The sequence below is a fragment of the Ambystoma mexicanum genome, chromosome 2q (assembly GCF_040938575.1).
Source record: "Ambystoma mexicanum isolate Mex_15411 chromosome 2q, UKY_AmexF1_1, whole genome shotgun sequence".
NCBI classification, from domain to species: Eukaryota; Metazoa; Chordata; class Amphibia; order Caudata; family Ambystomatidae; genus Ambystoma; species Ambystoma mexicanum.
Genome location: NC_090924.1, coordinates 628594553 through 628622369, shown reverse-complemented (window position 1 = coordinate 628622369; position 27817 = coordinate 628594553). Strand labels below are relative to the sequence as shown.

Genomic DNA, 27817 nt, shown 5'->3' with positions numbered 1-27817 from the left:
ATATAAAGGACACCCTGAGGAAGACTGGAGCATGGAATATAAAGGACACCCCGAGGAAGACTGAAGCATGGAATATACAGGACACCCCGAGGAAGACTGCAGCATGGAATATAAAGGACACCCCGAGGAAGACTCCATACAGGGCACTGTGCCTGGGGCATGGCCTGTGGCTCTCCATACAGGGCACTGTGCCTGGGGCATGGCCTGTGGCTCTCCATACAGGACACTGTGCCTGGGGCATGGCCTGTGGCTCTTCATACATGATACTGTGCCTGGTGCATGGCCGGTGGCTTTCCATAGAGGACACTGTGCCTGGGGCATGGCCTGTGGCTCTTCATACATGATACTGTGCTGGGGCATGGCCTGTGGCTCTCCATACAGGGCACTGTGCCTGGGGCATGGCCTGTGGCTCTCCATACATGATACTGTGCCTGGGGCATGGCCGGTGGCTTTCCATAGAGGAAACTGTGCCTGGGGCATGGCCTGTGGCTATCCATACATGACACTGTGCCTGGGGCATGGCCTGTGGCTACACATAGAGGACACTGTGCCTGGGGCATGGCCTGTGTCTCTCCATACAGGATACTGTTCCTGGGGCGTGGCCCGTGGCTCTCCATACAGGATACTGTTCCTGGGGCATGGCCTGTGGCTATCCATCGAGGACACTGTGCATGGGGCATGGCCTGTGGCTATCCCTAGAGGACACTGTGCCTGGGGCATGGACTGTGGCTAGCCATTGAAGACACTGTACCTGGGGCATGGCTGTGGCTATCCATAGAGGACATTGTGCCTGGGGCATTGCCTTTGGCATGTGGGTTGCACAGCAAACATGCCCGAATTGACCAGTGGGCACAGCGGTGAAGCATGGCCACAAGACATTGTACCTGAGACATTTATGTCAGCAGCAAGAGATGCATAGTGCCATCTGGGCATGACCTGCATCTGCCACCATGCCCAGTGTACACTGTACCTCAGGCATACTATGCTTGGAGTATGTGGCCTGTGGTCACGCTTGGTACACCAAAAATATACAGTCACCATTGGAGAAGGCCTGCAGTCATGTCTGGTGGACACTGAGCGAACATAGAAAAATAGCCCACTGCACATGGCCTATGGCGAAGCCCAGAACATTCCATGGGCATAATGAACACACCCACTGTGCTTGGTATGCATAGCCAGATCTGTGGACTTTTCACATGTGGTCCACGGATTGCAAATTGTGTCTATAATGCCCTTTTCTTTGGTTACCCCACACTTCCTTTACATCACAATATACCCGACAGTACCCGTAGTGCCACATTTCATACCATTTCTTTACGTCCATGGGATGCATAGAGTCTGTGCAGAGTCTGTCTCTTTATCACCATATCTGCTGTTTTTTGTAGTTAAAATGAGGCAGAATGTCCTCTCTAAGACAAGCCTGATATGGGTTGGTGAATGCTCCACAGGGCCGCTGTATTCCTCCTTTCCAAATGGCTGTCAAGCGCCTTGCGCGAGACACCATGCAGAGCGTGGGCTTGGCTTGCACAGAGAGCTGGGAAGGGGGCAGAACTCTGAAAATGCGGAAGAACTTGCGAAAAAGTGGGCGTTACCAGGGACGGGCTGGAGACAGTCCCTCACACGCCCACATTTGCGCCAAACGACACATATTCATGGAAACGCCCGCGCAGCATCTCAGCATAGGAATGACAATGCAAATCCCTCAATCACTACGGCACCAGAAGGCGCCATCCTCTTCTCCATTTCTCTCTCCTCTCTCATTTATGGCACGTCTATGCTGGTGACTCCTAGGTTTTTCTTTCCTTCTCTAATTCTCTCCACACTACTCTTTCTAACTGTCTCAATGCCTTCCAATCCTGGATGAATTCTTACTTTCTCCACCTTAACCCAGCCCAAACCGAGGAGCTGTTGGTTCCAGCCGCGTCTCTTCCCAGTCCCTTGCTCCTCGCTCTTTCTTTCCCTCCCTCTTCCCAATTTGGTCTACATCGACGCATAATCTTGATGTCACTTTTCATTCTTTTTTTTTCTCCACGCATGTCTATTAGAGTGCAGACCTGTCCTTTTAATCTCTGTAACATTCTTCAAGCTCTTTCCTTTCATTTCATGTCACCAAGCTCCTCAACATCTCTCTTATTTTTCCCAATTGTACTAAAGTTCCCGACCTGACTGCTATTCAGCTCTCTTAGTTGGACCCTTGTCTCTCAACATGTCCTCTTCACTCAGTCTTTAATTCGTCTTTTCGTCTTCTCGTCTCCCTCCACGTAACTCTTTCACTCCTCTCTCTCACTTCCCTTCTTCCTTTTGATTCTCATCTACTATTCACTTTCTCTGCATATTATAGCATCATTGGTCCTGCTCGCTTCACTTCCACATCCATCCCCAAACTCCCCTGTCTTCAAGGTTGCTGCCGCTCTTTTTATCTTCACCCCCAAACAATGGAATGTACTGCCTTTTTCTATCCAGCCTTCTACATCCCTTCATATCTTTCGCACCCGCCGTAGTCTCATCTTCTCTCTTTTCTTTCTGATTCCTAAATTGTGTCCACTGTTCTATGTACCATTATGGCATACTTTAATTGTGCAGTGCTTTTGGCGAAAGTCAACGTCCCACTCAGGGGGTCGCTGTGATTCCATCCACTGGAAGGGATATCAAGTGAAAACCACACTACTTGTGTGTATGGGTGACCTTATATACTTCATTCATAAAAATGGCTTCATTATTTAACCTTTTTTGTTTAGAGGTTATAAGCACCTACTAGAAATGTGTAGTGGCTTGTTTGATATTTTCTTGTGTATGCTTTCGACAAAAAAACTAAAGTGATCTTAGTTGATTTATTGTTTATTTAATTAATAAATGCATATAAATAAATACAACTATTTTGCTACCATTCAGACAAAACATTTCTTAACAACATATACTTTGTATATAAAGCCAATACATATAATTCTCCAACTCCCTTCCCCCTCCCTCTCCTCCACCTTTTCCTCTTTCTAACCTTCCTTTCTCCGCCCACGCTCGCAACTTAGGCATTCACTTTGACTCCTATCTCACGTTTTCCCATCATATCTCTATCACCTCTCGTGCCTGTTGCTACCACCTCTTTAATATTCGTAAAATCCACCCCTCTCTCACTTGCTACTAAACTTTAAATCTCCTCCCTTATCTTCTTCGCCTCTTCTACTGTTCCTCCTTACTCTTTGGTCTACCTACTTCTCATCTTGCCCCCCTCAAATCTATCTACCATTCTGCCATCCGTACCTCCTGTCTCCACACCTCCCGCAACTCCATCACTGCTTCCCTTTCCTCCCTTGGCTGGCTTCCCTTTCACTCCCAACTTAAATTTCATTTTCTATGCATAGTCTTCAAATCTCTCCACGGTTTCACTCCCCCTTACTTTCTTCGCTTCTCTCTTTCTACACTCCCTCTCGCTCCCTTCGCTCAGCTGACCACTTCCTTCTCACTGTTCCTCCTTCCCCTTGTGCCTCCTCCCATTTCTGCTCCTTCCAACTCTTAGCCCCCTCTGCACTGGAACTCCTTACCTCTCTCAATCCGCTCTATTCGTACCTTTTCCTCATTCCGCACATCCCTTAAATCTCTCCTTCTCCATTCCCCCCATGAAACCCCTCCCCCCTTCTCGCTCCCTCTCCCCCATCCTCCCCTTCTTTCCCCATAATCATCTCCCTCCATTTCCCCCTCCACCCCATTCTCACCCCTTTACCCCTTCCATTTCCCTCCTCCTCCTCCCTATTCCTCCCTCTTCCTCCCAGTTCTACTGCACTACTCTCCCTCTTCCCTTCTGTCTAATTGCTCTACATACTGTTTTGTTGGCATGATTCAAAATTGTAATTTGCTTCTACTGTTACTGTTATTTTGTTATTGTTATATGTATCCTGTTGTTAAAATGTGCAGCGTTTTGGAGTAAAGCGCTATATAAACTTAAATAATACAATGCAATACAATACATATAATGTTGACTCATATCTACAATAATAAAAAATGCATTGATGCGTTGTGATTTAATTGAGCTCTCAATGGTTGTACTCCAAGGTTGCTTAACATTCTTAGTTGCTTGTGCTCATGTAATGTTGAAAAGCCACCTCCCATGCGCATGCGCGGTGCTACTATTTACAATGTTAGCAAATGCTTCCTGTCTAAGGAGCTTAAATATTAGTATTGCTACTGATTTTACATATTTCTAATTTGGCCTGAGTATTATAAAGTGCTGAGTGCCTATATTAAGTATAAGTACTTGGGGGAAAGCACTATATAAATCACAATAAAATTACAAAAACACACATATTACTTATATGTCATAATTATGCCACATGTATCATAGAACATAGGTTTAACCTGTTATAAATATAAATAGTACATATATTTAATATACCAATATGCTTCTGCTATTCTTTACATGCACAACTGAGCCTTCTATAGTTGAGAAGGACACCACAAGCTTTTTTTTCCATAACCGGTTGTGTTGTACCGCAACATCAACAATTGTGCCTTGGCACTTCTCCCCACGATTACAATTCACAAAAGTACATGTTAAACAAAACAGCAAAATAGTAAAAATCTGAGGTTCAGTTATGATGCAGGAGACCGATCAAAAGCAGATCTTTCAGAGCGTAGACTTCCGGAGGCATGCTGCGTAGAGCACGGCAACGTAAGGCAGGAGGGGATCAGTGCTGCCAGGTCTGCTTATTTTAAGTGACTTTTGACTTATTTTTGCCGAAAGTCGCTTATAATTTTTGCAGGTCACTTGTTGTGGTTTTTGTCCGCTTATTGCCACCAGTAAGCACTTACTGTTGTGCTTGTTGAGTTCAAGAGGACAAAAACCGCAACAAGCAGAATTACTTCACGGCCCTGCTTCATAACATGAATGAATGAGTTAACTACTTCAGTGAGCCGTCCCTGTCGGTCTTCTTATCTTAATGAACAATGAAGGTGCCACTGAATCAGCGTTAATAACCAACATGGTACCTGAAACAGTGTGGATATCCCACTATTCCGAGCTTTACCGCAAAAAAGGTAGGTGGACATACCATCCAATTTTGACACTGGAAAGATGGAACCTTAATTTCAACATAGACGAGGTATTGCTAATAATTAACAATGTTAGTACCTCGCGGGCACCTGGGCCTGATGGCCTGACGAACTTCAACTTAAAACAAATCCCCGAACTATGGGCTGAGGTGTGCAAAGAACTATTCAACAGAATCTGTAGTCAGTGTATCACTCCGAGATCATGGAAGAAGGCCATAATAGTCCCCATTTCCAAGAAAGGGAATCGTCTGGAACCTAAAAACTATCGGCCCATAGCGCTCTTGGACGTGCTGGGGAAAGTCTACGCCTCAACGTTACAAAAGAAATTGGCAGCCTGGATCTCGGCTAGCGGCCACATGGATGTACGACAGACTGGCTTCATCAAGGGAGTCGGCTGTGGCCTAAACCTCTTGCTTTTAAATCTGCTAAAAATGGAATCTATAAGATCAGGCAGAAAGGTCTATCTAGCTCTGATCGACTTTTCTCAGGCTTTTGATTCCATTGATCGAGAGCTCCTTTGGACCAAGACGTCGAACTGGGGATGTCCTGTTAGCTTACTAGCCGCAATTAAAGAACTCCACACTGCCACCTCCATCAAGGTGCGACTAGATCAGCGCGGAACCCCAACAGAGGAAATTAACCCCTTCTGCGGAGTGAAGCAGGGATGCCCACTGGCGGCCATAATATTCAACCTGTTTCTGTCCGATATAGGCAGCGCAATCGATGAGCCACAATCATTTTTGCCAAAAATTAACGGGTCCGCTCTAAGTCGGATGCTATACGCGGATGACCTGATCCTGTTAGATTTAATACCGATCGGTCTCCAGCGTAAAATGAACGCAATAAAATGCTATGTGGAGAACAACGGATTAGTCATTAACAACGCAAAGAGCGAAATAATAACACTACAGAACTTAAACCATGGTGGACACGCACACACCAAAACATTTAAGTGGCACCTAGGAAAAGAAACGATAAGTACCGTAGAAACCACTAGATACCTTGGGATGCAGATTGACACAACTATGAATGATAAGCATTGGATGGAGATGGCTAAAATAAAATGTCGTCAATTTGCCAACCAGGCCTTGATTTTGAATAGAAAATACGGGAAGTTCTCACTAAAGCCTGTAATAACCTTCTACCAAAAGAAAGTGGTCCCCGCCTTAATCTATGGGGAGGAAAACGCTTTTAGATGCCCGGAAAAACTCTGGTCAACCCTGGAACACATATTTTGGGTGAAAACTCTTCATCTACCCAATAACACCTCAACAGCTTGTATACGATACGAGCTAGGGCTGATCTCTATCAAGGCCCATATCTGCTGGAACACGCTTGCGCTATACAGGAAAACCATGTTGACAAATGTTACTCCGCAATTTCAAATCCTGAGCAACCCAAGTAGCGGAAACCCGGAGTGTCTATTATCCTTATGGAGTGTGAGATGCGAGGAGCTGCTGACAATGTATGAAACAGATTCCATATCTCTCTGCGACAACCCAGACTTAGTGAAAAAAAAGATCTGGAGACTCGATTGGATCCTTACTGGCGAAGAAAGAACTGCTACTAAACTAATGAAAGACGTACCGTGGGAAGCTCGAGCGTACAACAAACTCCCAAACTATGTAGCTCTGTTTCCTGACAATAAGAGAAGATCAACATATATGCGGTTCCGTTTAAACTTGTTAAAGACCAAAGAGAGAACCAAAAACTGGGCTGGCATGGACAAGACGAATGTGAACTGCACGCTATGTGAACTATATGAGGAAACAACCAAACATCTCGTTCTATCTTGCCCCCTACTCCTACCGCAAAGAAGCACATTTTTTGGACCACTGATTGCAGATCTGTCTATGAGGAACGCTGAAGAGTGGTGGCATATGATGTACATCGGAGAGAACAAAAAACTGATATTTGCCCTAACGCTGTTCCTAGAAGAGATTGAAAAATGTTTGGAAACCAAGGATCATCGCTGCATAATGGGCAGTGTGGTGGCTGCAAGAAGCTTACTGACAGAGGAGGAAATTACTCTACGCACTTGAGATGGAAAAATTTGACCTTTTGTTGTGTGTTTTTTCTTTTTTGTTTCCTTTTAAAGGCTTGTAAAGGCCAATAAAAAAATAAAAAATAAAAAAATTCTCATCTTAATTTGAATGACATGACCGCTGCAGCACTGCCACCCCTTCTACTACGTTTCCTTAGCAGAAGGGCTGAGCAGAGCCTGTGGCTGGAGCCCGGGCTGGGGTTGTAATCACTGCAGTCTGGACAGCCGAGGGCAAATACGTGAGGGTAAAACGTTTTGTCTCAGTAAAAGCATAATAAGACCAGACTGGTCTGACCAATTGGGCAAGAGTGGTAATATGAAAGGTCCTGCCCTGATAGGCAGCATTTTATTCTTCCATACGTTCTACGTGCTTATCGTTAAGCATTACGTGCTATCTTCGAAACATCCTTGATAACAGCTTTCCCCTTCAACATACAGTGATTAAATTACACGCTGCAAGAAGCACACGTGAGCTACAGATGCAGGCGGTAAGCATTCTCACCACAATGTCAATCAGTTTACATTTTTTTATTCACGTGTCACTTGAGGGACATTTGGTTGACAGTACACCTCATTCCGTGTCATTACCGATATGAATACACAGGATACATAGTAAACCCAGTGAGCCACGTAGACTTGCTGATAACAGAAAGGTGGCTTTGAGAATTACAAATCCATTCTTGGAGCGTAATTGTTTCACCCACTAACACATAGACATTCGTTTGGACCTGTTATGGGGGCTGGCCCCCGTACTTTTTAAATACAGAACGTGTACATTTCAAATTTCTATGAAATAAAGAAACCGTAATAAAGTTGATTATACTTCACACAAAAGTACTGACCAACTGTGGAATGATTATGACATACCCCAGACTCTCATGCTTCCTGTGGTCATGAAGATCTGGATTTCCTTGGAATTCTGGAACTTGTAGTTTCCTCAATCAAAAACATAAAGTTTCCATAATCCAAAGAAAAAAAAACCAAAGGACTGGATGGCTTTCTCACGCATGGCCATGGTAAACTTGAGATCTTTACATACCTAATCCCCCACGAACGCTGTCTGTATGTTGAATACAAGCTGTCCTACAAAAGGATTGGACAGCATAGCATTACAGACCAAATTCCTCCTGCATGTTGCAAACTCTATTATCCATGCACCTTTCCACTATGGCAGAATCTCCTCTCCCCCGGTATATCTCTACTTTCTATTCGGTCTCCACTCTACAACCCCCGCCATCTATTTGCCCATTCTACTTCTGTTAATTGTGATCATAGTTTCCCCATTAATTGCTCACCTCCACTGGTTATTAAACCTTGCACCCTGGCCAAGTATGTGCTTTTATAAGTCACACATATACAAGAAATTAAAATAGACACTAATAGAAAAATAAAATGCAATTTGAATAAATGCTTTTGGTTTTAACATATTATACTTGTGTTCTCTCTGTGTATATTTGCATTATTGTTATTTTTCTTCCTTTTGAGATCTAGCCACAGTTGGGAGTCAGATTGTTTTGAAGGGGCATTCAGCTTATTTTTTCCTTCTGACCTGGCAACACTGGAGGGGATGTGGGATGTGCTGAGTCACACATAGGAACACATATTTCCCAGGTCCCTGTATTGCATCCTCGTCAGTCAGGGCTAGGCATTCCTACTCGTCACACAGTTCAATGTATATGCAACCAAGGCGGTCAGACAGCCGTGGCGCATATTCTCCACGTCCATAGTGTGTGGTCCTTCTCTCGTGTGCCAAAGAAAGGATTCCACTGGAAACAAAGTTCCTAGGAAATGTTTTTCTCATTTAGTGAGCGCCTGTCGAGCATGTGCATTGCATTAACACGCAGCATAGTATGGATAAGCCTCCCAGCGCAGTTACATGCCTTAGCGAGAATTGGAGGAGTTCTTCAATTCCAACCATGCCTCCCTCTGCCATCCACACTCATAAGTTTAACACAATATTTAAAAAAACAGAAATATTGAACTTTCCGTAGACTAATATTTCATTTTCGCCTTCCTTTTTTTAAAGTGCCCTGAGTGACAAAGGAGGACTAACAGCCATAAATTAACCTTTTTATGTGTGGCTCCTTTTCCACTTCACACAGTTTTCATGTATATGTCAGGCAGAGGGGGCACAGCTCGAACTTTTCAATACCGCCGCCCTTCGACACATGTAGGGGAATTTCCGAAAGCAGATGACTTTGATGCTGGAGGAGATGCTCTGGATAGACCTGGAATCTGTCTGCAGTTTGCATCTGCTCAAAGCTGGGGGAGTGCATAGGAATCCATGTAAATGCCTCCTGTCTTCTACGTTCACAATTAAGATTATATGCGCTAAGAGCTGAAAACATGCACAGGAACTGAGAAATCCCCAGATTTCTGGTTTCCGGTAGCGCAAACAATCAAAACTGCATGGAGGACTGCATGCCAGTAAGTGCACACAGATGTGGTCCCCTCTGAGCAATTAATGTAGATTTGCAAAATGAGGGCCGATATATAAGTATATACTAGCAAAAGTACTCGTTCTCTGAAACACTCTCATTAATTGCTGAAAATGAATGATCCTGTAGGTCACTCTTCCACCTTACCCAAGCGTGGTGCCATTTATTTTGGGGCATTGCGTTGCAAATTTCTCTGAAATCATGCATCATAGGGCCTTGAAACATGGTTTTCGAGGTATCATAGGGACCCTGACTTGTCTTCCTCGTGTCAGAACCGGTTGAGAAACATTTTTTCTTTCCCTTCCCAGCGAACATGGTTTACGGCTTTGTCAGCAGGCCACAAACTCACAAACACATTTTTACTTTTGCTGAAATCCAGGGAAAGGGGTGGGGTGGCCAAATGGCATGTAGCCAGTAATGTCCAGAGGGTCCTAACAGGTATCTATGCAAAAGTTGGTGTAGATTGGTGAAACAGTGTGGAATTGCATAAGGAATTGCATAAGGAACAACACTTCACTAAGCCACAAACCCACAAACATATTTTGACTTTTGCTGAAATTGGGGAAAGGGGTGGGGTGTCCAAATGTCATGTAGCAAGTAATGTCCGGAGGGTCCTAACAGGTGTAGATTGGTGAAATGGTGTGGAATTGTATAAGGGACAACGCTTCACGCCACAAACACACAAACCGACACAGAACGGTTGACTTTTATATATATGACCGGCTTATGTTATTTATGTTATTGTGAATCCCTTCTGTTATAATGTATATGCGCTCTTGGGCTTTGCAACAAGAACGCGCCAAGTTAAGGTGGTCATGACTTCCCAAATGCGCTGAATTTCAAGGATTTTTTGTGATAAATCTGGTCAACCCAACTACACTTTAACAAACATTTTTTTCTGTGAGTTTTTGTTACACCATCTTTCTTTACACACAACTGTGGCCACTGTATATTTAACAACAGTGCCAGGCCCCTAGCCATGACCTTCGCCCGTATCCACTATATATGTGCATGTCTTTCGGGCCCACTAGCAAGGGCCTTCAGACTTGCCCATTCTATATTTTAGAACACTACCAGGCCACTAGCCATGGCCTTCGCCCGTATCCATTACACATGTGTTTTGGGCCCACAGCCAGGGCTAGTGAGCATGGCTGATAGTTTAAACCACTACCATGTCACTAGCCATGGCCTTCACCCATGGCCAGTGCTTTTGCACCACCTACCTCACAGCAGTTGTGCAAATTATTTTTTCTTTACTCTCTTTTCTAAACTTTTTCTCCATAACCGCTGTAGTTATCCGATACCCGCAGTTATCTGGAAAAGTGAAGAAAAAATGCTTTCCTGCCCTCCCAGAGACTCACCAAGTCAAGTGCCCCCCTCATCTTTGCCTGCTCCACCGACTCCCTTCAAGGCCTCCACACCTCCCAACCATCTCCCATTCCACCCTTAGCACTCGTTGTTTCTGTGACGCACTTTCATTCCTGATGTTGGACAGCCGCAGTTATCCCGTCGAATAACCGCGGCTGCCAGAAATCATTTGTGCTTTGTGTTCGAAACTTTGTCCCTAGCCCCCCTCCAACTCCCATATTTAACATGGTGTCCTCTAGCCAAACTCCCCTTTGCCCCCACATCCTCAACTGGATGATAGTTCATAGTTTTTCGACAAGCAAATAGCATGTTTCTGCCTTTTGCTTTTGGGGTAGACGCGGGTATACCCGCAGTGATCTCCTTCATCAAGAACAAAAATATGGTGGCTTTTCGGTCCTGAAAAGCCTGTCTGCTGCAATGCAGCATGGGAGATATAGCTATAATTATTGGAGAAGGGGGCACCCCCTTCTCCATCAAATATTTGAAAAACTACTGGACGCAATAACCCAAGACATATAAAATATTCGCTTGTACAACCATCCTCGTGGTTACCTCAGACATGCACACAGGTATAGATGACACATGCATGAAACACACACATATAATGCAAGAATCACATTTATTCAGACATGCCCACAGATACGGATTATGCAGGCATAAATCCACGCTTATGTGCATGAATTGATATATTTCAGGTATACGCAGACAGCCCAAAAAGATCACTAACCCAAAGGAATATCGAGTACAGAAGCATCCCAGCATGTACATATAACAAGCATGAGCAGACATGGCCTTCTACCAGTGTGACCACACAGTAGAAATGTGCAGAACATGCGCAACGCACACTGACAAATACAGAGTGCGTACACTGAGCTCCATATTCAGGGAACATGGAAACATCAATGGAATAATCCTGACAAGCGGAAACTACCTCCGACATCACACACTTGAAAGAAAAGAGGGGATTCGTTTAAAAAATAATACTTTTTAACAGGGAGTTAAGGTTATTCCCCAAAAAATGTCAAATCTATAAATATTGGAAACTGCGTAATTGCCATGTCGGGCCATGGGAAGAATGACAGGCAATGCCCAGTGGATAAAATGGGTGGCTGTAAAATGTCAGAGGTAAGGTCAAATGCCATTCCTCAAAGAAGGTTTCTATTGGGCATGGCAATAGCGGAGTAATGGTTTCTTGAGGAAACATTTTTTGGGCAATACTTGGGGGCGGTTCTTTTTTTGCGTTGCAACCATAATGTCTCTTTAAGCAAAGTTATTTTGGGTAAAGCCCACACTAGTCCAAGGTGGCAAGCTAAGCCAAGTGGACATGCTGGAATGAGGCTGTGGCACGCCCATTGGCCAGGCCCCAGGCATAGCATCCAAAGACATGGCCACATGTCATGCCCAGATAACAGAAATTCTTGGAGGTGCCTGGATCATGGCGAAGGCCACCCCTCGGGTTAGGTGCCACTGGGCACACAGGGTATCATGTAGGAGTCGGGGCATGGCCGAAAGCCATACAAAGGCAAAGTTCCATTGGACATGGTCACAGGTCACGCCCAGTGGGCAAAAACAATGGCTGCGTTCCATTGCCGGTGAACACAATGGATGCTTTAAGGTCCCCGTTGTATGGCCAAATGCCATGTGCAGTGGGCACACTGAATGTCTCGCAAGTGCCTCAAGCATGGCCAAAGGGCATGTCCTAGTCCGAGTGTCCACAGGCCGTGCACAGTGGGCAAAATGGGTGTCCTGTAGGTGCCCGGGGAATGGTCGAACGCCATGTCCCAAAAATAGTGGTCACATAGTGTTGTGATTTCCTGCCATATTAAAGTGCCTCTGAACAACCACAACCTACTATGTTCCCTTTTTTTCTTTTTTCAATGCTGTTTACATATAATAGCATGAGAACAATATGTTAAATGTTTCAACTTTTTTTTACAGTATATAATGCTGCACGTGCATGTGCTTTTTGTAGCATGAAGCAGGCCAGCCCTGAATCAGGCTATTAGTTATGAGGCTCGAGATGAGCGACCTTGTATAATGTTTTGTAGTAGACTCTAGAGAAAGAACACCTGTGCACCCTCAGAGGATGCGGTAAAAGGCTGCAGTCGCCTCTCACACAGAATATTTATTTTTGCTACTCCACATTGGCAGGTTGCCAGAAATCACTTGAACTTCTCACCGGAAAGAGGCTAGGTGGATGAGCGCATCTCCTTGGCCATGAAAGTCTACATTGTTTTGCTTTCTGACATGTGAATCTCGAAAGGCAGCTTTAATGCCGACTAGTGGTACCATTTGAACCTGAAGATTGCTAAATATTAGCCATGGTTGGACATATAGTGGGAGATGATTATGAAGATGAGAGTAGTTCATTCTGGGAGGCAGAGACTTGATAATGAATTCGGGAGAAATGCTGTTTTGCAAGGAGGTAGACAGACTGCAGAGGAGGCCGCAGAACTAGTATGCAATCGCTTTACTATGAGTAAACGTCACTGTCACTTGGAATGACTTTTCACACATTATTGATTGGCTGTAGAAGTAGGAATGTTCGGTTTCTACTCCAGTACACTTATAATTGCAATAGAAATAGCTTACCTTATGACCACAGTGATGTTTCTAATTGTGCGTAAAGCTTAAAAGAGAATAAAAACGTATACACATAACAATTGTCAAGGGGCATTCAATGTAAAATTCTTGCACGTTTTTTTGACCATGTTAGTAAGTTCCTAGTAGCTCTCAGTGGTTAGCCCACGACAGAATAGTGCTGAAAAGGCTAATCCTATTAATGCCATACAGCAGAAGAGGATGTTCCTTCTTAGAACCTAACTCCCTATGAGGCTCTATGACAGATGCTACTCAACCTCAGTAAAGCTTCCCCAAGCACGTGGCAGGGTTGAAACTGTCCTCTGAGGTGGGCTTCAGGCTCTGGCTTGGATGCTTTGATGTAAATTGAGTCAGGTGATGCCTGACCTGTGGGGTACGGACGTTTGGCATCCTAATGATAATCTCCCTATTTGGTCACTGAAGAAGGATCACCCAGGGTTGTTAAGATCAATGTTACAAAGATTTAAAAAAAAGATACTATGATAGGGCCTCTCAAGTATGTTCTTACACCTTTGCAGTACTGCCTAGCAGAATCCTAGCAGCTATATGACCGAGTGGTCCATCAACCGTCTACCAATTTGGGCAGCAAGGGGGATAAACCTGTGTACATATTTGAAAACAAGAGATACTAGGGTAAGTGACAGTTTTGAATAAGAGACACAGGGCCTGATCACGAGTTGGGTGGTATTCCGGCGGTAATACCACTGGGATACCACCCAACACAAATAGCATTACCACTACTCGGTCTGGCGTTATTAGCGCCGGATCACGAGTAGCAGCAAGGCGGGAAATCCCCATTCTCCATTAGGTGGACGCAATGGGGCTGGGGGCGGTATTAGCAATAGCGCCAAAAATGGGTGCTGAATGGCATTCTTACCCCCAGCCAAAAGCTGGAGGTGATACAGGCCATTTAGCGTCCAGGCCTGTCCTTAAATGCGGTGGTAATAGCGTTCCTGCTGCATTTAAGGGATACAGCCCAACTCGTGGTGAGGCCCACATAAGATACACACCATAAAGGTAACCTGATTTGTCATTACAAAAACATGAAGAGTTGCAACTGGTTCCCTGGGGATTTAGCATCTCCCAGTATCCATGTCAGAGGTTGTTCTCTTAATATAGCAGGTCTGCCACTGGATCGCCTTAGGTTTCACCCTAGACTTTGTAGCCAAGTAAACTATGAACTCTTAGGGAGGCAGTGCAACACTACTAATGCGCGATCCATAGAATAGGCTTCTTTGTGAGCTGCACACGAGGAAGCCCCTCCTATGGGTTCACTGAGGCCATGGGGAGGACTTCCATTCCAGCATGTGGTGTTGCATGGGTTTCAGTCTAGAGTTTGCTGCACCGACATATCAACGGATCAGGAGGAAATGACGTGCCTGCAAGTCACAGCAATAGATATGGGGATGATAACCATACCTACGGCTGTATGAAAATATCCCACGGTGGCAGGGACAGTCCGCGCCTTTCCTGAAAGGAGAATCCTCCTGAATAGAAGCAAGAGGCTGTCAACCCTTGATGAACAAGTCAAGAAAACAGCATGTGGCGATATAGTGACAGCTGCTTATACATCCCTGGGACAAGACCCTTTTAGTAAAATAGCGGGAGAAGAAAGAAGGAAAGAACTAAGAGAAGTGATGAGGTAGCTATCTGTGACAGATCATAGAGGAGAACAACTCCCAGCCCAGCTTGTGGCAGAGAGGTGGAAGGCAGAGTTTGCATTTATCCACCATTGAGGGAGGCTTTAAGACACAAGATTTTAATGAGGAAAAAGCCTCAGAATGAGACTTGTCCATTCCCTGTTGAAGACCTGGTATAGTAGGGGATATTGAGGCAGACATACGATTAATACTTGTCACTCTAGTTATAACTTTATGAACGGAGCGCAGCATAGAGACTCTCAAATGTACACAGATGAAGACTGTGGTTCTTCTCAACTTTCAACAAAGAAATTCAGAGGGCTCAGCATCCAAGAGACAACAGTCATCTGAGTACGATGAAAGTGTTAAACTGGAGAAACAATAGACTTCAGCACTGCAGAAAACCAATGGAAAAACTCTACACCAGCTGTATAGCTCACAAACTCTACACCATCATATCTCACAAACACACTTACTCTCTCCTTACATCACCACTCAACTAGAACACAGAGATACTATGACACCATTCGGTATAACTGTTCTCATATCAACATTCGCCGCTTACTCCACATCATTCTAAGTAATCACTGCTGGCCAGAACAAACACATACTCCTGACCTCTCAACCACCACACCCACTGCTAGAAAACAGCTATCACACCGATGCCACATGAGCTGTACACATACCCGGTGCTCACACGCACCTTCTGACTCTCTCTACTCTCTCTACGGATATGAACTTCGGTTCCCAAGGGCGTTCAACCTACCAGCACCTTCAGACCATACCAATGGTATATAAGGCGCTATATAAATGCAAAATAACATAACATAACATATAATATCAGTAAAGAAAAAACTATCCACTGGATCAAGAATGTCTTTAATTCTGTTCATATTTTTCCACATTTGAGGATAGCAACAAAATATTTTAAATTAACACAATGCCCATAAACAAGTGAAGGCAATGCCCCCGCCACACAAGTATTAACAGACAATGAACTCTATTTAGTAGCAGTTATGGTGGAGGGCCATCTGCCAAAAGAACCTGAGGGTGTTTGTGGTCCAAATTATACGTAATGCTGGGTGACCTTTTGGCAATACGAATTTGGCCACCAATATAAGTTAGGGAATATCCCAGAGGTGATAAAGTACATAGTCCACTTTTTGCAAAAAATGTGAGGAAAACTTGATAAAACCATACACAACTTCCTGGGCAGTTCTAGGTGCAGCCCAGCTGTTGCTAAATGCCAGTTTTCATGGTGTTGAATGTCTACTCCATGCACCCCCCTGTGCTCAGCTGCAAGCCCTCAGACTCCCCCATGGACAGTATCCTTTCAATGACACGCGATTATGAATATGAGATCAATACTATTGCAACTCTTCGATCAAGGGGTCTTAATACCACAGAAATGTTGGCATCATAGCCCGGTACGGCTGTTAGGCAAACCAAATGGGACTTACCATTTGGTTTTAGGTGATAGAAGACCTCATGGCCACAAATGCATTGAAGTGGCTCAGATTATACACAGCAGTGGCCTTTTCAGGAACATGGCAGGTGAGATTTAAAACAGCATTTGAATTGGAAACTGGTTTCTTTTGCCAGCTGTTAAATTCTGGAAGTTGCAAAATACTGCTTTTATGTTCCAAGGCACATACTAGAGATGAACTAGTCTCCAAAAGAGATATGAATATAGTCCAAGACAAAAACAACATACAATAAATTATTGCCAATATATGGATGACATTTACTTCGCATATGCTTACTTAAACATTCACTTTTGGATTCCTGGTAAAGTGTGCAAATCTGCAGACCCCTTGCACACTCACACATTTGGAGGGCAATGGGATTGGTCATTTTCTGTTAGTAATAAGAAGCATACGTGACCTTCCTTTCACATCACATTATGGCAGCAAATATCAATATAAACGAGTGTATGGCAGGCCAATATATATATATGTACCAAACCTACATAATCCTCTAGGCTCCACACCCATAGAGAACAGCATGCTAGGAAGAGGCTCCTGGAGAAAATACACTACGCTGAGACGTGTGGTCTCCACTACAGATCTGCTGCACTAATAATCAGACGTGTGGGTCCAAAGGCAGTAATCCTGCCAGTTCCTCCTCCAAAGAAGACTGCACTATAGCTGTCTGCTGGGCATCTAGAACTCTCTCTCCAGTATAGCTGTCTGCTGGGCATCTAGAACTCTCTCTCCAGGTGGTTACTGCCCTTTACCCCAGAGACGGAGAGAAATCCTCCACTGGAACGACCTAAAGAACAAGGAGGGGAAGAAGGACAATGGATGATGGTGGAAAGCAAGCACCCATCTACCACATCTGATTGCCACTTGGAAACAAAACTCTGCTTAAATCCAAACGTTGGCACAGATGATTTTCCCACATCATGAAAGGCCAATTCTGGACTAAGGGCCTCATTACACGGATGGAGGTGAACCATGGCGCTATTAGCGCCATGGTTCATGCCGGTAAAATACCGGCACCGCCTTGGTGGAAAGGGGAATTACCGCCCTATTCCAAGGTTGGCGGGGCGGTAATTCTCCCTTCCACCATTGCCCTCCCTTCCCCATTCCCATTTTTGCCCCATAGGGCTCTATGGGAATGGGGAAGGCACTAATTACGGTACCGCAAATTGCGGTACCGTAATTAGCTCCCTGGTCCCTTTGCGGGTTGGTTTTTACCGCCAGCAGGCGTTAAATTCCCCAACCCGCAAAGGGACCTCGTAGTAAGGCGGCAAGGATTTACCGGTACCGGTAAACCCTTACCGCCATCCGTGTAATGAGGCCCTAACAGAAAGAAAATAATCTATGCATTGATAGGGCTATTTTATTCTTTGCCTTAGTTGAGCCTCATATTTTGTATGCATTTTGAACCGCAGAACGGTTTTTGCAACTAGCCTCTTCTCATACATAAGAAGTCAGTAACAAGCAGCAGCCAGCGTTTTGCAACGTCCCAGGTGAGCCGTATTGGAATTCAATAACCTGGCCTGTCAAGAAGAGGGAGCTGAATTTAAATTCACAGGCCTAGCATCAGACACTTGCTATGACTGTTAATTGCACTAAGCAAAAGATTTGTATTCGCTGTTAGTTTGGGGGTGAGCTATAATATCATGGACTGTGCATGGTATTTTTTACATCCCAGTGCCTACAATGCTGGCTGCAATCTGCTAGCCTCTGCAATATTGGGTGGCCATGCACAGAGTCCAGCAGCATTGGCTACATACTACTTATGTTGTTGTCCTGTATGTACATGCCTGTGTACACTCAGCAGAATGGCCTTCAAAACTCCACTTGTACCTTAGTAAACAGTCTTGTCTACAGGCTTCTGTGCTATGCATTCTGAAGGTGTTGAGACATTTATGAGCAAGTCACATATATAACAGAATGATTCATACATTGTTTAGTTTAATACAAAATGCTATGGTGTTTTGGTGCTATTTCCAGTAAATTGACTGTCACATCCGAGGCTAAATGTTGAGACTTCATTTTCCTGCCACTGGTTGATGTCACACCAGTGTGCCTACAGTAACTAAATGTCAGATTCATGAACCTGAAAAAGGTGGGGTCTGGACTAATGTTTTTTCTCAACCAGGATAGAAGTCTAGTCAAAAAAGCACCTGTGGGAGACTATGGGGGTCATTACGAGTTTGGCAGTAAGGGGTTAACAACGCCAGTAAAGGTGCCGGAGCCGTCAACCCCTTACCGCCCCATTACGAGTCTGCTCGCAGGAACCCGCTAAGGACGCCTGGTTTTACTAGGCACCCTTAGCGGGTCCCGCGAGCAGACCAGGGTGCTAGCAACGGGCCCATTATTAACGGGCCCGTTGTTAGCACCCTCCCCATTCCCATTGAGCCCTATGGGGGCTCGAATGGGAATGGGGATGGGTTCCTTGAATGAGGAATTACCGGGCCCTCCAAGGTCGGAATGGCCCGGTAATTCCTCATTCAAGGAACCAGGACCCGGTACCCGGTAAGCGGGTAGCCATGCTGCTAATAGCAGCATGGTTACCTCCTACCTCGTAATGACCTCCTATGTGTCTCCCACAGGTCTCCCACATATTGCATGTGTTTGCCTCTGTTATTTGGTCAAAAGGACATATATAAGATGACTATGAATATTGCATATGGCCAGATGAAAGGAATTTAGGCTCTAAGTCTAGACTTTTACTAACCCCTTAACACATTGCTTGTGAAGATTAGTCCACCTCCAGTGGATACGAAACTGTTATTGGTTTATTTGTATTTTTATCTCATTGTTTTATATAATAAAATATTTATTTTTGTGCATTGAAATTTAGAATACAGAGATCGTGTATTGGTTATAAGACCTTGGGTACGTCCCTGCAGGAGGACTATGTTTTGAAAGGTTGGTGTATTGAGTACGATGGAGGATGAGACGTGAATGGTAAGAGTCCCGGAAGTTATACATGTCTACCACAGGAGCTTTTTTGTCTAGATTCATGAACCTACAGCTCCTCAGTCTCCAGAAGCTGAAGATGTGTATTTCCAGCTTCCCTTTGATATTTCAGGGTGCATCAGACAAAGCCATCAAACCACCCTCTCCAAATCTTGAAAGCACCGCTACCTGCACAGATGCCTTGAACAATATGCTTATAGGTTTTACACTGGCGTGTCTCTGCTCGGTATTGGGCACATTTACTGGAAGAATGACACATGCTGTTGTTCCAGTTCTAATTCTGCTCATACTTCATTTTAAACCCTAAATTATGACGTTTTCAATCACCCCGAAAATGTTCCAGACCTTGAATTGAACCTAGGAGGCAGTATTCCAGAAAGCTTTGATTTGATATATGTATTTGCCCTCCTCACTCACTGGAGAAGGTTGCAGTGATTGAGAGCTGCCACTTGTGGTTTGCACTTAAATAAGTGACATGTGTGGGACATATTCAGTTTCCCTCCTTTCGGCAAGTTGCCATTGGTAGTGCTTAGCCCCTGATCTTGCATTTCTCAATAGTCCACCCCCCCACAGTCTTCAACATCCTTTAATTTCACATCTACAGATCAGATGGCTGGCTCCACAGTGCTACAGGAAGACGGTCCAGGTACAGGTGGCGATGGCAGTCTGCATGGTGGTAGCTGGGATGGATGATTCATCCTGCCTGAGTGAAGGCCCACCCACTACCTCCAAGGAAGTCTCGCCAGCAGCGGAGCATCTACTCACTGACAACCCCTCACGGCTGAGGACCTGACCTTCCTTGTGAGTTCCCTGGCTCTGGATTTGATACCACATGGCCAATGTAACCAGTGATGTGATTTCGTGGATTATGGAAGCTGGACCAGATGGGGGTATTATTCACTCGCTAGCTCAGACCCAGGTTTTCCTACCACTGATCCGAGTTAACTGCACCCCTGTATTTCTTCCTGTGCCATGTGCTGGTAAAGATGATGAGATTTTACTTGTGCAATGGTGTTTCCCTGCTCTCCTGAGCGGTGTTTACTTTATGGTGTTTCTAGGGTTAAACACACAGGCCTGATTCACGGATCGTTTTCCAATGAGATTGCACCATTATAAAACGCTTCCATGAATCAGGCCCACAATTTGATCGTGTGGGTTTTTTGATGCTTTCATTTTGTATTCCTATAATTGTTTGGTGGCCTGGGCATAGCATGTTTTTTTCCGTTCATGTGGAGTGGTGTGATTTTCTGCCTTGCTAAAGTGCCTCTAAACGGCCACAACCTGCTATAATAACTTGTTTCTTTTTCAATGCAGTTTGCATTTATTAGTATGATGTTGATTGCACTTTATATGCTCCATTTTTCAATGCAGTTTGCATGTCATAATATTTGCACTACTTGTTAATCTGTTTCTACAGTACATGACACAGCAAAGCAGGCTATTAGTTAAGAGGTTATTTAATAGCTTCGGTCAATTCACATGTAGTTCTCCTGCTGAGTCACCTTGTATCCTCTGAAAGTAATGATGTCATGTTATATAGAGAACACTAGTATTTAAATTGATCTTCTACAACTTCAGAGGATGAGGTAATAGACTGGTGTCACCTTGCAAGCAGAATATACTTTGGTAAACTACATTGGCCGCATGCCACTATGGTCTTATACTTCTGAGCTTAGAGTAGACAGAAGAGTGAGAGCATCTCTTTGGTCTGGAAAGTTTAGTTTAGTTTAGTTTATTTATTTATAATGCGCGCCTCACCCGTAGGTATCTGGGCGCTGCACAAGATAATGCAAATTACTTAGTTACACAGGCAGAAATAAAGTGTACAATAACATATCTGAGTTACACAGGTAGAAGTAAACTATACAGTAAAGTATCTAACAAGATGTATACAAGCAGTTTCAAAATTGTTCACAGTTAGTTACAAAAAAAGCAAGGCAATTATGGACTAGCATAGATAAGTACAAAGGGAGCAGAAAGATATTACATATTTACATGGTAAAGGCTGTGCATCTTTATCTGGGCATCTTTGCTTTCAGGCATTTTAAGGGTGACCAAAGATGCATTCTGAACCAGAAATGTTAATAAATATCCCAAGCTTGGTTGAATAGAGCAAGATGGTTAGAAAGATGAAATACTGAGATAATGAGGTATTTTTGGAGGCAGAGCCATGCATCTGAATCCGTCAACTGCACTGCTTCGGTTCTACATAGGTTCATAGCTGCTTCGTGTGGCGGGAGTGAGGCTGCGGTGGAGGCTTGCCAGATAGAATGCAATAGATGTAAAATCACTATCATTTTGAAATTACTTTTTACATATTATTGCGTACCTCTGGAAGTAGGAATGTTAGGCTGGCACTCCAGTACACTCTTGATTACAATGGGAATAGGTTAGTATATTGCCATTATGATGTTTCGTAATGTGTTATCCTTGTAAGAGAATTAAATCTAAGTTGTGAAGTAGCATTATATATGAGCATTTGGCAAATGTAAGTACATTCCTCAAAGCTCTCAGTGGTCACCAACGGCACATCATTGCAGACAACAGAAAGCTTGTCCCCGCCATAGCGCAGAGGAGGAGTCTCTTTCTATGACCCCAACAAACTCTCTCACAGGCTCTGCATGAGGCATCAGCATAATAACAATAATAACAATAATAATAATAATAATAATAATAATAATAATAATAATAATAATAATAATAATAATAATAATAATAATAAGATGCACAGAACCTATCTCAGCTTTGGGACAGTTTGTAAACTCTCCTCTGGGTCGGATGCAGGCTCAAGTTAACACTGTTCTGTGAAGACTGTGTCACCTCTGTGTGTCTTTGAGATTTTTGAGGCGCCTGCTGCAGTGTTCACTGAACATGGCCACAAACTATTCTCAGTAGAAACAATGTGTAGCTTGGAGGTGCCTTGGTCATGTCAGAAGGTTGTACCCAAGCAAGTGTCCACTGCACAGGGTAGTAGGTAATGTCAAATTGAGGCAATTGGTGACTTGGAGGTGGCAGAAGCATGGTTACAATCCATGCAGTGGACAGAGATTCCACTGTCTATGGCCACAGGCCACGACCAGTGGGCACATTGGGGCTGCTGACATGGGGCATAGAGGAAAGACATGCATTGGGAAAAGGTATTACTTGGTATGAACACAGGCCATGACCACTGTTCACACTAGGGCTTTTGGATGAGCTCAGGGCATGGCCAAGGGGCGGATCGTGCCCTGGAAACACAATGGGTGCATCAGGGGTACAAGACGCATTTCTGAAGGTCATGTCCTAGGCAAAGTGCCTACTGGTAATGGCTGCAGGCATCTACATCTACATTTGTTGTCCCAGATGAACAACAAAAATGCCCAGAGAGCACTGCTCTTTCAAATTAAACAACATCCAATGAGAGAGGTAGCATGGTGTATGAATAAAGAAAAAATATTACAGGGTCTAGTGTGCTGGAATTTAGTAAAGCACCAGCACTAAATTATATAATGGATAACTTCCATAAGCTATTCACTGGCAAGTTTGTGTCTACATGAATAGATTGATCTCCTTTATTTGGACCAGAGTGGTTTTCAAATCATTGGGCTTGAAGTCACACTCAGGGTTTGCAATTATAGCAATACAACTATAAAAGACTGTAAAAGTGTGAGTCTTTTGATTGCATTGCAGTACTTAATTTAAATGTAAAGCACTTTACCACAATCCTGGCTAGAAGCTTGAATGCATTGACACCTTGCTACGGCCATCTTGGATTGATGATATCACTTCCTGCAGCCATCTTGAATTGGTGACATCACTTCCTGTGGCCATCCTGGATCTTTGACATCACTTCCTGTGGCCATATTGGTTTGGCACACTCTCCAGCTGAAGGACTCAAGAGACTCCTCCGGGAACACCACTCAGGAAATAATCATCAGATCCATGCAACACCAGGGAAAAATTCAAAAAGACCGACCACTGATGGAGTAGTGTCAACACTCCTAGTTTTTTCCTTCACTTTCTATCTGTAACATCACTTCCTGCAGTCATCTTGGATTGGTGAAATCACTTCCTGTGTCCATCTTGGATCAGTGACATCACTTCCTGTGGCCATCTTGTACAGCCCACTTTCCAGCTGAAGGACACAAGAGACTCCTCTGGGAACACCAATAAGGAAGTAGTTGTGAGATCCCATCAACACCAGGGACAAAATCAGAGCGACCAACCACTGATGTACTAGAGTGTGTGTCAGCACTTCTGTACTCCCGAGGGGCATCCCAGTTGAGGGTTGTACAGTGAAGGGTGAAGACCAGCCATTGACCAGCCTCTTCCCCCATGAGCCTTTGCTTTGGCCCTTTGCACCTGTGATCATCCCTGCTTGCTAAATAATGTGCTGCCTCTCCACACTGCAGTACTCACCTATAATGCATGTACTCCTGCTTCTCCTACTGACCTCTCCCTATGCTTTCTCCAATGAGGCTACAACTTCCTCTTTTCCAATCTCTATTATAAAACTCACATCTCGAAACTCCCACTATTCCATATTTCTTTCATCTACTTCCAACCAACAAAGCCAAAGAGCTAACCATACCTCTGCTAACACCTATCCACCTAGCCTCTCTTCCTGTGAGACACAACTTCTCTATTCTTTCCTTACTGCATCAACTTAACATTGCATTCTGTAAAGGCCAGTCTGTATGCAACAAAACATCCTTTATCACTGACTACATCTATGACAGCTCTCCTCCCTTAGACCTAGATCACTGGAACTCCATCTCACACTGCCACTCTGGCAGCCCTGCGCAACTCCAAACTTTCCTTCATTCACTCTCTTAGTCTGACTGGCAGAGGTAGAGGCGTCGAGCATCTACTCTTTTCCCACCACAATGCCTCGCAAATCTCCAATGTCAAGTCATCTCCTGCCTCTTTTGAATTCATCATCTCTACTAGTGCTCCGCCTCACTCGGTTCACATCATCTCTATTATCGCCCCAAATGGTCTCACTGGAACATTCTTTGATGCACTCAGGCCACTCTTCAATTATCTTTCCACTAAACATCACCTCATTCTCTTAGGTGGCTTTAACTTTCCCTCTCCAACCACTTATCGGAAATCTGAATTTCAGTCTTTTCTTATGACTAGGCTCTCCACTCCATCCATACTCTACCTACCCACAAAGGGGTTAACTGTTTGGGTCTCTCATTCATCTCATTCATCTCCACCTCTCTCTCAGCCACTAATACTACTGTCACACCATCCCTATGTGATCACTCCATTGTTTCCACCACCATCTCCTTCACACCCTCTGACCTATCCTCACCACTTGACTCATCTATTACTATATGGAGAGTTAAACCTTCTGCCATTCCTCTCTTTCTGTCTGACCTGCAATTCTCACTCTCCTAATGCTCACCTGATGCCTCTTCCATCGACACTGCCTTCCTCAGCTTCCAATCTCTACTAGATGTCACATTATCCTCTCACTTCCCACAGCTAACTTTCAACCATACGTCTCAGCATCCTCAACCATGGGTCACCTCATTCATACGTTCTCTCTGCACAGCCATGCTTCAGCTGCTAGGGAAATGGAGGTGTACCCAGTCACTTGGGGACTTGAAACTCTGACTCTCTGCCCTGAACCCTCTCAAGTCCTCTCTTGATAGAGAGAAAAGGGAATTCTGCCTCACCCTCATTAGTTCGCACCGCAATCATCCTCACTGGCTACAGGGCATGCTACACTCCCCACTCCTCCTAAACCTGTGACTATCAACTCCACTTGCACAGCTAATGACCTAGCTGAATACTATGCTGCAAACATTTCCAAAATTAGAGACTCTCTCCTGACCTTCCTCACACTCCCTCCTCCTACATTCGACAATCCGCCTATTCTACCATCATCCTCTACCTCTATCCCCCAATTTGGTCACACTAATAACAAAGACGTCCTATCTCTTCTGATGAAGGCAAACCCCTCCTGTGCCCCATCAGACCCTCTTGCTCCTCAGCTAGTCACGCCTATTGCCCTTTAGTGGCCCCTCAGCTCGCTGAACTCTTCAACCCGTTCTTCGACTCTGCTTGTTGTTCCTCTATTTTCAAAATGGCCATGTCACCCCTTTTCCTAAAAAGTCTAGGGGCTGACCAAAACCTACAGGCTGACTTTCACCCATTGTCTCTCCTTCTGCACTACTCTAAAGTGCTTGAAAGGGTTGTGCTCAACCATCTGATCAATTTCTTAGACATACACAGCCTTCGAGACCCCCTAGAATCAGGTTTTTGCACCCATCACTCCACGAAAACTGCTCTCAAGAATGCCTCCAACTTCATCACCTCTGCTAAGCACACCAACATATCCTGTATCCTAATTCTCCTTGGCCCGTCCGCTGCCTTTGACACTGTTGATCACTCTGATCTCCTTAAAACTCTTTCTTTGTGGAATTCATCATCAAGCCCTTACCTGAATTGAATCCTACTTGCCACCTCAACACGTCTCGGCATCCTGGTGCAACAATGCCTCTCAACTCACTACTCTAGCTGCTAATGTTCCACAAGGCTCTGTCTTGGGTCCTTTCCTCTTTACACAGTCCACCTCTGCTCTTTGGTCACTCATTTCCTCCTTTGGGTTCTTGTACCATCTCGTTGCGGACAACACCTGAATAATTTCCTGAACTCTCCTCTGATATCTCTATCAAAATGTCCAATGTCTCTCTGTTATCAAATATTGGATGGCTTTGAATTATTGTCTGATGTTAAACTCTACCAAAACAGAGGTGCTCTTCTCCCGAGCCAATCTCTCTCTCTCTTCTCTTCCCCTGCCTATCCAGTTCACACCTGACACTCTCCCCTACCCTTCTTCAGCTAGAAACCTCTGATTCACCGATGACCCTTCTCGCATCATCTCTACTTTAATCACCAAAACTGCAAAAGTGCCTTGCCTCAACCTCCAAAATAATAGGAAAATCAAAATCAGGCACCTCCTTCCTTTCAATACTGCTAAGCATCTCTTAACAACGCTTGTCTTCTCTAAACTGGAGTACTATACCAGCATCCTCTTTAGTCTCTGCAACTATTCTTTCTGTCCTCTCGACAAGATCATTAACTTCACTACGAGGAGTCTCTTTGAACTCCCTCCCTTCACACCTACTTCCTTGTACTGTCACCAAGCTGGATGGCTGGCAATTCAAAATAGGGCCAAATTTAAATTTCTCTGCTGATTCACAAATCTAACCATGGTAAGGCATCACTGTATGCATCCTCTTTTATCCAACTCTACAAGTCTTGTAATCTACGCTCTGCCTCCTTGACTACCCTTGTGGCACTTTGCCCACTGTATGCTTTCTCTCACTTCCACTCTTTCTCTCTTCTTGCTCCACTTGCATGGAATTCTCTTCCCCTAGACATCCGAGAGACAGTCCACACGGATTTGTTCAAAACCAAACTAAAAGCCTCCCTCCTCGCATCTGAGTTACCCCCTTAACCTACCTCTCATCTGCCTTATAGATAACAGTTTTCCCTCGCCTCTAACCTTCCTCTGCCCCCATGTTCTTTGCCTCCACTATAGCACTTCATCCATCATGATCACATCCCCAACACAGGTGGCTGTACCACCTATTTGCGCTTACAAAATGTCTAATGTTGGTTGTCCTTCATCTATGTATGTCCACCCATTTATTGTTTCCGGTGACTGCTACATTTACTCCCCCCCCACAAACTGGTCAGAATTTCACATCACTTAAACGCACCCCAATTTAGGAAGCTCACTGCTTTCCATCAAAGCTGATTTCTTATCTATTGTACATTATTTTGTTCCTCCCTGTATATAAAAAAATAACAAATAAAAATGAATAAACAAATAGTTCAACCTCATCAGGCTGCTTTTATCGAGAAGGGGAAAAATGCTCATTAGTTATGTGTCCTCATCTAGAATTTTGATCAATTGAGACTTTAACAATGGTTGTCATGGCAAAGGGGACTAGACATAGAAGCGCCCTCTGGTTCCTTCCCTGTGTTTTAATTATGGAATTATGGAAAGATTTTTAGGCTACTTGATATGCAATCAGGGCGATCCCACGATTCGTGTTCAGTGGTCACAACTATAACCTAACAATGTTTTAGGAACATAGCTTAATGATACTGGCTAACCTAACCGTAAGACCTCTCTGCTATAGCCTTTCAGAGATATGGGGACATGGGAAAGCAAGTACTATGTTATAGCAGCATTGCATATGGTGTTGCCATGCAAGTGAAGTCATAAGAAAGTACAGTTAGCAATGA

The 27817-nt window shown here is 44.3% G+C and overlaps 1 protein-coding gene across 2 annotated transcripts in view; it reads right to left on the bottom strand.

Moving 5' to 3' along the window:
* LOC138569646 (uncharacterized) overlaps window positions 1–27817 on the bottom strand; it is a 1436407-nt gene that overhangs the window by 1334267 nt on the left and 74323 nt on the right. The gene's annotated exons all lie outside the window — the stretch shown is intronic.